The sequence below is a fragment of the Sinocyclocheilus rhinocerous genome, unplaced genomic scaffold (assembly GCF_001515625.1).
Source record: "Sinocyclocheilus rhinocerous isolate Xijiao unplaced genomic scaffold, SAMN03320098_v1.1 scaffold988, whole genome shotgun sequence".
Classification (NCBI taxonomy): Eukaryota; Metazoa; Chordata; class Actinopteri; order Cypriniformes; family Cyprinidae; genus Sinocyclocheilus; species Sinocyclocheilus rhinocerous.
Genome location: NW_015650363.1, coordinates 1,285,114 through 1,299,638, shown reverse-complemented (window position 1 = coordinate 1,299,638; position 14,525 = coordinate 1,285,114). Strand labels below are relative to the sequence as shown.

The 14,525-nt window shown below is 37.1% G+C and overlaps 1 pseudogene; it reads left to right on the top strand.

Annotated features, from left to right (window-relative positions):
- The window catches only part of LOC107711820 (aminopeptidase O-like), a 76,518-nt pseudogene that overhangs the window by 54,273 nt on the left and 7,720 nt on the right, over positions 1-14,525 (top strand).

Genomic DNA, 14,525 nt, shown 5'->3' with positions numbered 1-14,525 from the left:
GTGGCTTATTTGAACCTTAGACTACATGTCCGATTGTGTCTTATTTAAATTATGAACTTAAAAAAATACCACAAGCATGCTAAATTAAATTTAAACAAAATAAATGAATAAATAGAAAGTATTATTGTTTTAAAAATCTGGGTGTCAACTTGAACCAAAAAATAAATTTTTGGGGGGTTCAACTTGACACTTTATTATTTACCGATACTGTAATTTGCGATGTTAAAATATTGTAGTTTTTAGAAAGCAAAAATAAAAGAATGTGTACTGAATAAACTACTGTTCAAAATTTTGAAGATTTTATAATGTTTTTGAAGGAAGGTTCTCTTATGCAAACCAAGGCTGCATTTATTTGATTAAAAAGGCAGTACAAACAGTAATATTGTAAAATATTATCACAATTTAAATTACAAATATATATTTTTTAATGTAATTTATTCCTGTGATGGCAAAGCTGAATTTTCAGCAGCCATTACTTCAGTCTTCACTGACACATGATCCTTCAGAAATCATTTTGGTGCTCAAGAAACATATCTTATTGTTATCAATTTTGAAAACGGTTGTTCTGCTTAACATTTTTCTGGAAACCCTGATACATTTATTTCAGGATTCATTGATGAATAGAAAGTTTAAAACAACATTTATTTGAAGTAGAAATATTTTGTAACATTATAAATGTCTTCACTCTGCTCATATAATATATATATATACAATTTTGGACCCCACTGTATATGTTAGCTGTATGAAATTATTTATAACTGTTTTGTTTTTCTGTTTCAGTTGAGTCCAGAGCAGCTGGTTCTTCTGGTGGAGTTTCTTCTAGAGGAACCAAAGCTGAGTCTGTCCACGCTGAGACTCCTTCAGACCACTTATAACCTACAAGCCCAGGATGCTGAGGTAACCAACACTCCTACATATATTTCCACCACACACCACCGCATTGGACTGTTTACTTCACCTCCAGACCTGCTCCCAGCATCACTACTGCTTAGCCATATGTATATTTATCTCTATTGAGACTGTTGACTGAATTGATGAGACTTTTGTGGTCTCATCAATTACGTTGAATTCTTGCTTGAGACAGTCAGGAAACTAAAAACATCTGTTTTACAGCTTCAGTGCATTCACCTTATTGCCTATTAGTGTCGTAGCAGTTCATTGTTGTTGAAGGCTGATCCCTTTCATTATAATAGTTTGTTGTATCCCAGTTTAATATGAAGAGATGTGTAACCATTTTTAGGAGTTTGGGGGTGGAGTGTTCAGGAGAACTATTTGAAAAAAGAATAATTATTTTTCATTGTATTGCACACTAAGTGTTCTTAATACCTTCATTTCTTTTGCTGTTTCCTCTCCACACCCTTTCAAATATTGAGGCAGGCTGAACTCATTAGTCATGTCTCCACCAACACCTCTTATGTTCACAGCTGAAAAACCACATCAATCCATCAGTCTTATCATTCTAGGTCGCTCTCATTCTAGAGTTTGTATACTGTAACACTAAAACCACTGGCATTTATCCTTTCACCCTACCGAATAAGTTGCATGCATTTATTTGTAAGTAATCTCATCATTCTGTTTAAGATAGAGAGGTTTCGAAAATATCATGTCTACTTGAATTCCCTGAAACGTCCTCTTGCTTGGGCATATCAGACGAGTGCAAGTGAAGCTACAGTATCTGATTTCTCTCAGATTATGTGGAGTTTTCTTCTTAAGACTTACAGGGGTTTCAGGCCGAGCACTGCACTCTTTGAGAAGTACACACTAGCCAAACACTAACCTCTGTGGTATTTGCCTCCTGATTCAATTACTGTCCCAGCAGCCAATTAGGCCACTTTGTGATTCTTAGTCAATTCAGAGGAGGCCAGCTTCTGTTTGGGAGAAAAATTTGGCAGGCCAGCAGTGACCTACCACAACGTTCTTTTGAAATGAAGCACTATTTGGCAGCGTGAAAGATGTAAGATAATAGGAAATGGTGACCACAGTAAGTCCCAGACTACCACAGTTAGTTTCAAACTGAGGCCCAATGGGAGGTTTTCATCAAGATCTTCCAGGAAAAACAAAAGGCCCACTAAAAATAAATCATGTTATTACTACCACATGCCCCTCCCTCCGTCCCACCCGCTCTCTGGCTCCTTTTCTCCGCTGCTGCTCCCAGGCTCCGACAGTCATCTTTTCTTTCAGACAGATTTAATTCTCCTGCCCGCTAGCCATTTTTTTACCATCCTGAAGCACCGTCGCCATTTAGAGTTTGTTTTTCCTTTTGAGAATTGCTGCTGACACATAATTTTCATGTTTTAAAATAGACGTGAATCCTTATTAGCTGTGCATAATTATTAGCGCTGCATGAAAATTGCTTTAAGGTCACAATAAAGTTGAGAGGTGTGGTCGGCGCCACTCGGGTCTGTGTGGGTCATGAGTGGGTGTTGTTCTCACATAAGAAATTAATCACTGGATATTTCATAATTAGTGGTGCTTGCAAAGGCAAGCATGGCCATTAATATTGCTTACACTAAGGGTTAGGGATTTAAACAAACCCCTAACCCTGAGTATTAAATGCAACTAGTCATGACTCGTCTACAGATATGAATTATGTCTCTAAGTGTGTGGCTTGTTGAAGAGAAGTGTGCTATTTACTTCTGTGAAGCGATCAGACTTATAATTTTCACCTGGCATACAGTAAAATGGGTGGAAACATCCTGAAGACTTGCATTGATGGAGTGTTCTGAGCCATACCTAGAGATCAAAATATCACTAAAAACTGGAAATGGGATCTTTTGACTGAACCTATAAAGGCTGGAATACACTACACAATTGTTTCTCAGATTTTTGCCCCAATTTACTGTCTGGAGAAGTTGCCGCTAGTTGCCGAAAGTTAGAGCCACTCTGCAGATTTGAGTTGACAGATTTCATCAAAAATCACATAGTGTATGATGGTCACAGACTCAGATTTTTTAGCTTCAGTCTATGAATCTAACCAGTTGGAGGATATTAAACATGTTTAATTTTCAAGTGATTTGTCATGTGTCTCCTATCAACAAGGTGCACATTTCTGCATGAGTTTGTTGTGATCGGAACAAGTCTGGTAGTGTATAATCGTCAGTCGTTTAGTGTATGATGGTCAGTTTTTCCTCTGTGACTGTTTAACAAGTCTGTAAGTGTATGATGCCCAGTTTTTAAAATCTGTTCAGATCTGTTATTCCAGCCTTAAGCCGCGGTCACACTAGACTTTGAGCATGCAAAATTTCTTCGTACGCTGCAACAGTCCTGATATGACGTCACGCTCTGATTCGCAGGTCAGAGTTCACCAAGCTTGAACTTTGGAATGCGGCGAAATGCGAAAGTTTTTGCACTAGCTTGCGTTTCTGGTCTGACGCATTTGCATGCGTATGAATGTAAGTCAGTCGAACAAAAACAGCTGTGTGACCGCCCCTTCAAGCAACCATGTTAGCAACCAGCCAGAACACCCTAGCAACCGCATAGCAGAATTCTAAAAACACTCAGAACACCTTAGCAACTGCATGCCACCTACAGCATCTTATTGTGGTAGTTTTGCACAGGCAAGCACTACTTGTTTTTTTTTTACGTTCTCTTTAGAAAATGTAAGAATTTCATTTGCTGAATTTGACCTGAGTTTTTTTTTATTGCCTTATTTAAAATAAACCAGCTGAAACTATCACTTGTTTGCTTTAGAGAATATTTTGTTTATACTTAAATGAATTATAACACTATGGTGCATTTAGAAGAATACTAGCGGATCAAATTTAGGACATGGGTTTTAGGACATACGCCTTCAATACAGCATCCATTCCATTACACAATATAGTACTTCAGAAGCCTGCACATTTTTCAAGTGTTTTAACAGTATTTTGGATGGATTCCGCTAAGAATAAGCATGCCAATCAGGAGAGAATAGCACCGCTCACTCCTTGATGCGTCATGTGTGCCGTGTATTTCGTACGAGCACAGGCAAAAGTGTGAGGGCTAAGCGTTGTGGTATGCTGTTTCATGTGAGGACTCTCGTGTGTGTGTGTGTGTGTGTGTGTGTGTGTGTGTGTGTGTATTGCGCGTGTGTGTGTGTATTGCGCGTGTGAGTGCGAGTACCATCTGTCGCTCAGGCACACAGAATACATTGTAAGTCGGCCGGTCGGTCGGTCGCAAAGTTCACACACAGACAACCAGCCAGGCAGAGAGCGACTGATAAAAGGCATATCAGAAGTCTAGATGTGCCTTGTGTGTTCCTACAGCCAGGAGAAAAATCACATGAATCGTAACATGGGCTGCTTGATGAGAGGTCAGATGACAGCCGTTTCAACTGAAAATAATTTTTGGAATCGGAATCTAAATAATATGAAACAATGATAACATAAAACACTTGTTTGATTACCACATATACGCAAGTATTTGTTCATAAAACCTGTGCGCAAACATTTTTACACAAAAATTATAATTCATCAGTAGGTTTGCACTTAATTTTTTTCTAAATGTAGGATATACACCTGTATGAATGTATGTATGTATTATTATTATTATTAATAATTGAATACCTAAGTAACCCTTGAAATAAATAACCCTAAAGTAAGTATTATTTATTTCAGGATAGCAAAAAATTACACGGTATAGCTTTATCTGGTTCTACATAAAAAGTTAATGAAAAATGTCTATAATTAAATATATACACTACTATTCAATATTTTGGGGTTGGTAAGGTTTTTATAGTTTTTTTTTTTTTAAGAAGTCTCTTATGCTCACCAAGACTGCATTTATTTCATAAAAATATAGTAAAACCGTAATCATGTGACATATTATTATCATTTTAAATACCTGCTTTCTATTTTAATATATTTTAAAGTGTAATTTGTTCTTGTGATGGCAAAGCTGAATTTTCAGCATCATTACTCCAGTCTTCAGGGTCACATGATCCATCAGAAATCAAACATGCTGATATTAACAGTTGCGAAATTTTTTGTGAAAACCGTGATGCTTTTTCAGGATTCTTTGAATAAATAGAAAGTTCAAAAGAACGTATTTTTACAGTATTAACAAATCTTTTGTAATGTAAAAGTGTTTACTGTCACTTTTGATAAAATATTTTTAAGTTAACAGCAATTATATTTATATAAAATAAAACTGAAAGTGGTTTTGAAAATGGCACACCTGGTTTTACTCATCTTCTCAGAGCTCATCTTAGAGAGAGTGCAAGGATGTGTTTGCATCTGTTCAGGTGCAGAAAGCCCTTATATGGTGATTTGCGCATGTATTATGCCAAGTACTGCGGGGACGTCCTCTCTTGTTTAGAATAATAATTTTCTCTCAACATTAGATTGAGAATTATGTGTGTGAGAATAATATGCACCTGGACATTTTGCGTGGGAACATTTGCTGTACACAATTATTAATGAATGAGACCCAATAACTGTAACCACTACATTAAAACGATCAGAAAGCACAATCAGCATTAACCAAATAACTTAATTGTACAGTAATTAAACTCACAGATCAAACAGGGACTTCTGGAATGATCTCATCCCAGGGCGGCGTGACCCACGCCAAGCACTACAACAGTTAAGGGTTCCGCTCTTGACATATTATGAAATATTGCATCACTGGTGATAAATGACCTGAGGTTTTTATTTGGTTTGGACAGAGCCTCTGTAGTTCCGCCATCTGCTGTATCAGGAAGTCCATGTATGGCTGGCATATCTTTATATCAATCTCAATGTGCTCATAATGTCACCATGTGCCCAACATGGCTTAAGCTACTTGTTTTAAAAGGCACGTATTGGGATATTAGCTTGTGCATGATACAAGCTTGTGCCTGCATGGTTACAGGTTTTCGTAATTGAAATTACGTGCATGTGTGTCGGTGTGCCCTCCCCTGTGCCCCGTATAGACCCGGCAGCTGCAGAGGGGATCAGAGTTGAGCTGCATTCCTGGGGAGGTCCCTGAGGCAGGACAGCTGCAGTGTGCCTGCCTGCGTCTCTTTCTCTCTCCCTCTCTCTCCAGAGATGCAGTAATTACACGGCACATTCCACAATTTATTATTACAAGCATACATGTACATGCACACAGAAACGCTCCCACAGATGCAGAGTGTAATCACTGATGCTCGTGGCATGCTACTTCAGTCCGCTGTGGGCACACAGGGGTCAGCCAATAGTGATCAGGCATGATCTTGCTTTAAAGGAACAGTGCATTCAAAAATGAAAGTTTTGTCATCTGCTCACTCAGATGTCTTCTGAAATGTATATGTTTTATGTTCTTCTGTTGAAATCTAAAATTTTACAGAATGTCCAGGCTGCTCTTTTCCATACAATCTCTGTCTGGTAGTACATACTTCTCTTCTACACAGAAAAAGTAGTTAATTAACAAAATCTGAATGATGTATTGCATCTGCTGAAATTCTAAAAAGTGAAACCCGTGGACACTTTGCTATCCCATGAGGCCACAAGCTCTAAGAAGCCAACATATTTGAAAAGTTAACGAACAAATTGTAATTGAATATATACACCATGGGTGCCGGAACCATTGTATGTAGGTGGGACAAGACCCACCCATTTTTTTAAGACCAATGATATTTAACTTTTACCGTCTCTAATTCAGCGCATGTGTTTGTTCACTTTTCAGATGCCTTCAGTCAAATCTATTCCACTTGAGGAATGCCCTAATAAATTAAACTCCATTCCGTGTTTTAGCTACAGCCTTGACTTTCATGCTGCTGCTTCGTCAAATCCATTCCACTTGGCACATTCAGCGTCCATATAAATTAAACTATACTGTGTGTCTGACTGTGTGCTCACATATTGACATTAAACAAGCTGATATTAAAGTGAATGTTCATCATTTTTTCACCTGTTGCTTTTAATGGCATCATGTAGTCTTTGTTGCAGCGTTGAATTACAGTTACAATTACACTATGTTGTTATAGCGCTTACAGTTATCTGACGTTTTTGCTAGGCTAGCTAGCTACAGTACATCCATTTTTTTGTTCAAAACAACTTACTAGACTTTTGTTGCTGTGTTAATTGTTGGGAAACCTTGTCAGGTATATGGTAACTGTTTTAGGCTATAACAGCAATTGTTTAATTAAAAGGAACCAGAATACAGGAAATGGCATCTACTCCAGTAAAAATTTTCTGGAGGAGCACCCACTCACATTTTTTTCTTCCAACGCCCATGATATACTCTAATGTTCAAAAGTAATGTTTGACATATTTTTTTCGTGCTTTTCAAAAAAGTCTCTTATGCCATCCAAGGCTGGATTTATTTGATCGAAAATACAGAAAAACAGTAATATTAGGACAATTTAAAACAACTGTTTATTCCTGTGATGCAAAGCTGAATTTTCAGCAGCCACTACTTCAGTCTTCAAATGGTCACATGATCCTTTAGAAATCATTCTAATATGCTGATTTGGTGCTCAAGAAACATTTCTTACTATTAAAAATGCTGCTGCTTAATATTTTTGTAGAAACCCTGATACATTTTTTCTTGGGATCCTTTGATAAATGGAAAGTTTTATGCTGATTTGGTGCTCAAGAAACATTTCTTACTATTAAAAATGTTGCTGCTTAATATTTTTGTAGAAACCCTGATACATTTTTTCTTGGGATCCTTTGATAAATGGAAAGTTGAAAAGAACAGTATATATTTGAAATGGAATGATAGTGTATAAATAACATTATAATCGATTAACTTAAATGATATATAATAATATGTAATATTTTTATGATGTATTGTTGTAAATACATTTAAATGTATTACTTAAAAACATCAGTATTTCATACTGTTCATATGCTGGGTTTAAAGTTTTGTGCAAGAAATGGAGTGAAATGTTAGTAATTGGATGAACTATCCCTTTAAGCCATCAGCTCATCATTCGCACAATTTTTCTCTCCCATTCACCACCTACAGTGTCTCTTAAATTCTTCCTCTTCCCGTCAGTTTTAATGAGTGAGCTACCTGATGCTATGTGTGTATTAAGTTTATTGGATTCTTCAAGTGTCCTCAGGTTAGGTTAATGTAGGTCAGGCTGTCTGACTGAACTAAATGTCTTCCTGTTGTGGGAGTTTGGATCAGCATTGTCATTAACTCTTCCCCAGGCGAGATCCTTTCTCCCATACACGCAGGTTGCTTGCTGTTTGTGTCTAGACAGACGCACACCAGGCCTGCTATTCTGTGTGTGAATCTGAAGGATTTGCCCTACTGCTAATCACTGATGTGTGTTTTCTCTAGTATGTGGCTGTCGTCACTGTGGCTTTTGTGGGCTCCAGGCGGTTCTGGGACCCTGACGGGAAAGGGTTTTGTTCTTATTCTGTGTGTGTTGTTTTTTTTCGCAAGTCTTTCACAAGTTCACAAAGCCCAACCAGCCAGTAGTTCAGATTTGTACCTGCCTGCCAACATTTCCATCACAAATAAATAGCAACTTTTTTTGTGTCAAGGGAAAAATGTTTGGTATGTATATGCATATTTAACATCAACAACAGCTTAGTTGCTTTTCCACATTTGATGCAAAGAGCGCAGGCCACTTGCATCATCATAAATAATCAAGCCAGTCAATTGGTGAAAATAAAAAGTACCAGTCATAAAACATATTTTTCCTCATTAATTCACTTTGCTGGTTTACCAAAATCAACATGTTGCCACATAGATTTCTGATCTATGAATATGTTCCCACATAAATTTCATATAGAGGTAGAATGGTAAATTTTCCACTGAGGTGAAAGTTAGTAGATATGTGACAATCCCTGGGCCTTTTTTTCAAAATCTTTGTTTTATGCTAGATTAAAAGTAATTTAAATAATGTATTATGTCAAGTTTTATTTACTTGCTAAAGCAGCTTTTTTATTAGCATTTATCACTTGGCGAGTGTTCATTTGTTTTTACCTGCACTGAGATGTGAAGTGAAACTGACTGAACAGTGGAGACGGAAATCATGTGTGAGCACACTTTTGCATGAAAAGCAGTTGATTAAAATAATGCATGACATAACATCTGACACGTGAAAGAGAAAGAACAAAACAAGAAACACAACTGCGATCAGCTGAAATTATAAGGTTTGCAGGCAGGTGAGGACGGAAGGGAGTTAATGGTGTCGGCGGGAGAGAACGAGAAAACTTCATACCTCTTAAGCACGGTGACATTTGAACATGTTTCTTAAATAGACGGTGATTTGTGACTGGAAGGCTCTTTGCAGTGCCGCTGCTTCCTGTTGTTTTCCTGAGTCACTTCACACCTCGTCTTAAAGCAAACATTCTCACACACTTGTACACAGACAGACTCACACAATCTTACTTCATTAATCATTAAACTGCCTGCCACCTTCAGGCCCCATGAGCTCAATTAAATCCCTGCTGCGTGTGGAGGAGTCAAATAGAAGCGTAAAGAGATGAAATGGGAACAAGAGATTTCAATTCAAATCACTAATACGCTTATTATGATGCAGAACTATATGTCCAACCCCTGAGTCCAGTGATTCACTTAAGCAAAATCAAAAGCATTTGTGACATAATGTTAATCACCACAAAAACTCATTTTTAACTTCTCCTTCGTTTTCTTAAAAAAAAAGAAAAGAAAAAAGACACTAGCAATGGAAGTGAATGGAGACCATCTAAAAACATTAAAATAAACGCAAAACATAAGCAATATGTGTTAAAATGATTTTCACTACCATTGTACCGTTGCAATCAAAATTATTCAGAGACTGCAGTACTTTACAAATACAAGCTTTTCTTGTGTTTTTATCCAGGATTTTATAAAACTTGCATCTATAACAGTTTACTGGCATATTGAAAGTGATAGTCAGCATATAATGTAATGTTTTTAAGTTATAGGATTTTTTAATAATGCAGCTGTCATAATTATTCAACATTTCTGTTTTTAAGTCATTTATTTGTATGGTGAGGAACAAAATTGTCTTAAAACACAATTAAGCCTTTAGAAACTATTAAAAACTGAATTAGCTTGAGCTGTTACACATACATACATTTAGCCCATGCATGTGCTGAAGTTGAGTAGCAAATATGACAAAGTCAACAGAGCTCTCACAAAAGCTATAGAGAAGAAATTGTTTTATTACTTTAGAACAGTGGTTCCCATTCCTGGTCCTGGAGAACCCCCAACACTGCACGGTTTTGGTGTCTCTCTTATCTGACACACATTTGAGGTCTTGGAGTCTTCACTAATGAGCTGATGAGTTGAATCAGGTGTGTTTGAATAGGGAGACATCTAAAATGTGCAGTGTTGGGGGTTCTCCAGGACCAGGATTGGGAACCACTGCTTTAGAAAGTCTAAGGTTACATGAAGATTTCCAAGACATTAAAATTTCCTAGATACAGCTGGCGGCCTTATTTTTAGGACCCACAGATCAGTGGTATGTCTGGTGCAAAAAGGCAAAGCTTATAAGCAGAAGAACAGTATCTCAATGGTCAAACATGGAGGTGGACCTGTCTTGTTATAGGGGTGCTTTGCTGTTGCAGGAAGTGGAAATCGTGACCGTATGAAGGACATTGAGGATTCTTTGAAGTATCAGGCCATTTTGGCAAAGATTGTGATGCCTTTGGTGCAGAGACTGAAGCTGATGATTAATAGACTTTCCTGCAGGACAGCCATCCCAAAGTATACATCCAAATCTACGTATGTTTGCTTCAGGGATCAGTCGTAGAATGTTCTTGAGTGGCCTGTTCAGTCAGATTTAATTCTCATTGAAAATATTTGGCAGTGGAGCATGAAAGCAAAAGATTATCAGTGATCTGGAAGCTTTTTCAAGCGAGGAATGGGCCAGTAGTGACAGAAGCTTTAAAGCACTTACAAGCAACGTTATGGGTGGTTTTAAAGAATAAAAGATTCTGCATCAAATTTGACTTTTGGGGGTTGAATAATTTTGAAAATGAATGTTTACAGCCAGTTACATTTTTTATTTTCATCATTCATCAACTTTGCGTTCACAGATTCACTCAAATGTGCATTAATAAACTTTTTCTAATAGTTTACTGATGCCGTTGTTGAATTGTTTTCATAAAATGTTGTTCTCTGCAGCAAAATGTCTTGCAGGTCAAGGGGGTTGAATCATTTTGATTGCAACTGTAAATGTCTCACTGTAATCTCAGTTTTTGTTTGTGTTATTTTTTTTTCAAAGAAAACAAGGAAGAAGTTGAAATTATTTTATGGTAATTAAAATAATGCCACGATTGCTGCTGATTGAGCTTGTACTAAACCTGGAATATTCCTTTAAATACAGTTGTCACTCCTAAAACCTTTTGGTGTTCCAGTGAAACTTAAGTGTAATAAGATCTCCCATGCGTGTATGAGGTCAGGTTTTGGGCCATGCTCAGCACTGCTGTTGTTAGGTCACTGTGAAGGAAGAGTTGAATGACAGCAGAGAACAAGAACAGGAATGAGAACGAGGGAGAGACAGAGCCAGTCTGTGATCTCTCTGCTCTGCTGCACTAACACAGCCTCCATTTATACACGAGAGAGAGAGAGACTGATAACAAAACCAGAGTCATGCGCTTTCCCAGATTTCCACATATACGTGTGATTCCCGTGAGCTCAGTGTTATTATTTAGCTGTTGAGCTGCTTTCATCTTGTTTAATCACTTTCTATCGGTCTCTTTCTTTTTAGGTGAAACATCGCTGGTGTGAACTTGTGGTCAAGTATAAACACACAGCAGCATACCGAGACGTTGAGCTCTTTCTGATCCATGACCAGGTACATGAGTTGTTCTCCAGCGCTCTGTTCCCAAACCTAATGAGCTGTCTTTATAGGCAGCCTTTTAAGGCATGTTCATGACACATTTCAGAAGTTATTTTAATTTCTGTCTTTTGATATATAATTTTTTTTGCCAAAGACAGCACCACATGCATCCTTCATAGAGAAATCAATTCTAGAATACAGTGTGCTTGTTGAAAAATAAATAAATAAAATACAAAATGGTAACAATATTTTTTTGGATAAAAATATATTTATATCATCAATAAAACAATAAAATATATATAAAATAAATATTGTATTCAGCAAGGATGCATTAAATTGATCAAAAGTGACAGTAAAGACATTTATAGTGTTACAAAAGATTCATATTTCAAATAAATGCTGTTCGTTTGAACTTTCTAGTCATCAAAAAATCCTAAAAAATAAAGAAATATTAAAAAAAAATTTTTTTTTACATTGTTGATGACAAGAAATGCATGATAGAAAAGGCGTATTAGAATGATTTCTGAAAGATCATGTGACACTAAAGACTGGAGTAATGACTGATGAAAATTCAGCTTTGTCATCACTGGAAATGTATATAGAAATTAGTTGTTTTAAATTGTAATTACTATTTTTGATATTTTTTATGATTATGAAGGCTGTATTTTATTAAATAAATGAGGCTTTAATAGTTCAATATAGTTTATATTGAATTAGTTTGTTTTATTTTAGTTTAGGTTTTTATCAATAAATATTTATTAAATAATAATAATTATGATTGTCACCCCCCAATAAAGTGTTTGTTATATATATATATTCATTTATCAGTCATTTATGAGGTAATGTTTTCAGTCAGGTTGCTGCTTTGGAAGGAAGCTCCCTAAGTTTAGGAACAGAGATTAGATCTCGCTTTCTTCTCATAAAGAACACTTCTTGATACTTGTGTATGTGTGTGTGTGTATGTATGTGTATGTGTGTGTGTGTGTGTGTGTGTGTGTGTGTGTGTGGCAGGCCATGGGTGTGTATTTGTACGGTGAGCTGATGGTCCAGGAAGATGCCCGACAGCAAGCATTAGCACGCCGTTGCCTCTCCATCATTAAAGATGACATGGGCCAATCAGCACGCAGCGTTGTGGAGGAAATGATCCTCTGAACTCAGTCAAATCAGGTGAGAGTTTCACATCCATTTTGACCTATATATACGGTTAGAAACTAAAATGATTTATAATTTAAATCAGCTCATTCTCAAAAAATCCTACAAAAGGTTTTTGGAAATCAAGAGACGTTCCTCAATCAGTTCATGCCGTCTCAGCCTGCACCATCAACTGATTTTAATGGCAGAGTAACAGCAGGACCCATTACTTAATTATTTTTTGGACACGTTTGACATAAAAAATCTCATATTATGTAAGAGCCACTTTGGAAAAAAAGTCACTCAGTAGCCGATAGATGCAGAAGTCATAAAAAGGCCTTTTGTTTTTACTCCCCACATTATTAAAGATCCACTCCCAGTGTCCCGGCCACCGCCACATTCACATTCTTCCAGAAGCTCCCGTCTGCCTCTTCTGCACTTTTCCAGGAAGCCTGTCCAGATCTGTTTGTATTATGATGAATTCAGAATGTGCACCTTAAACAATTCCCAAGCACCAGAAAAGAAACGGGTCAGCACTTTAGAAGAGAGGTGGGTCTCTGGCCTCTTACTGCATCAAATTCCTTCCTCCTCAAGGCAGGGATTCCCTGGGTCCACATAACAACTCCTAATTTGTTGCTTCCTTAAAAGCTGTGGCGGAATGATATATGGTGGTAACCATGAGCGGAAGAAAGGGCAATTGTCTGGCTTTGAAGCTGCCTATCTCACCATCACGCCAAGATATTATTCGGTTTAACCAAGCAGCACGGGCCGCTCGTCAGCCTATGGGAAAGAGATGACTTATGGGCCCCGAGATAAATCAATTAGTCATCCCGCTTCAGCGTTTTTGGTGAAGATGTGGTGCTTTTAATCTGCCGGCAAGACAGTTGTATTTGTTTGGGGACTTGGAGGAGACGGGTGGCTTTTCCAAGATGTTGTGGTTTATGTCACTTGACTTGGATGAATCACGCCAGTCAAAGCGATCATCCTGCAATTTGTGCTGCGCTAATGCAGTATTTTCATTCTCAAAGAGCTTGTTTGTCTTCAGAGGTCAGCGTCTAGCCATGTCAATAATTCTTCAGCACACATTGGGCGTCTGCCTCACTCAGACGTTCCCTGTCAGGAAGAGCTATTAGACCTGAATAATGGGTGTTGAGCTTTTCAGGTTTTTGTAATTTTGAGGTCAATGATGTGACACTTTTTTGATGTGTGATGTGATCACAATGATGTGATTTTTGTCTTATTCAAAACTACATTAAAAATTGACATTCACACATGCAATTATCTAAGTATACCTCTATGATGAGCACATATTTAATTTTTTTATTAAAAGTCAGGGTGACTTTCCTGATATCAAAATGCTCTAAAATTCTCTAAAATCTAACTACTATTTAAATACTGAAAAGAAACTCTTTAGTTAGTTGTTTGATATAAATAAACATAAATATACAAATATATATATTTGTATATTTATTTATATTTATAAAACAGTTCGTTCTGGTTCTCAAATCTGATTGGTTGAGAACCGTGAGATATTGTACTGGTATCGCTACAGGAACGCCCTTTCACAATTTTGTATCACTCCGCTTGTTCTAGCCGGGTCTATGTTTTTTTTAAAATTATTATTCACTGAGCTAATCGTAGAGTACGTTAGTTAATATAAGAAGAAACGACTAGCTTCGCGGTCTCTCTCTCATTTGGATGC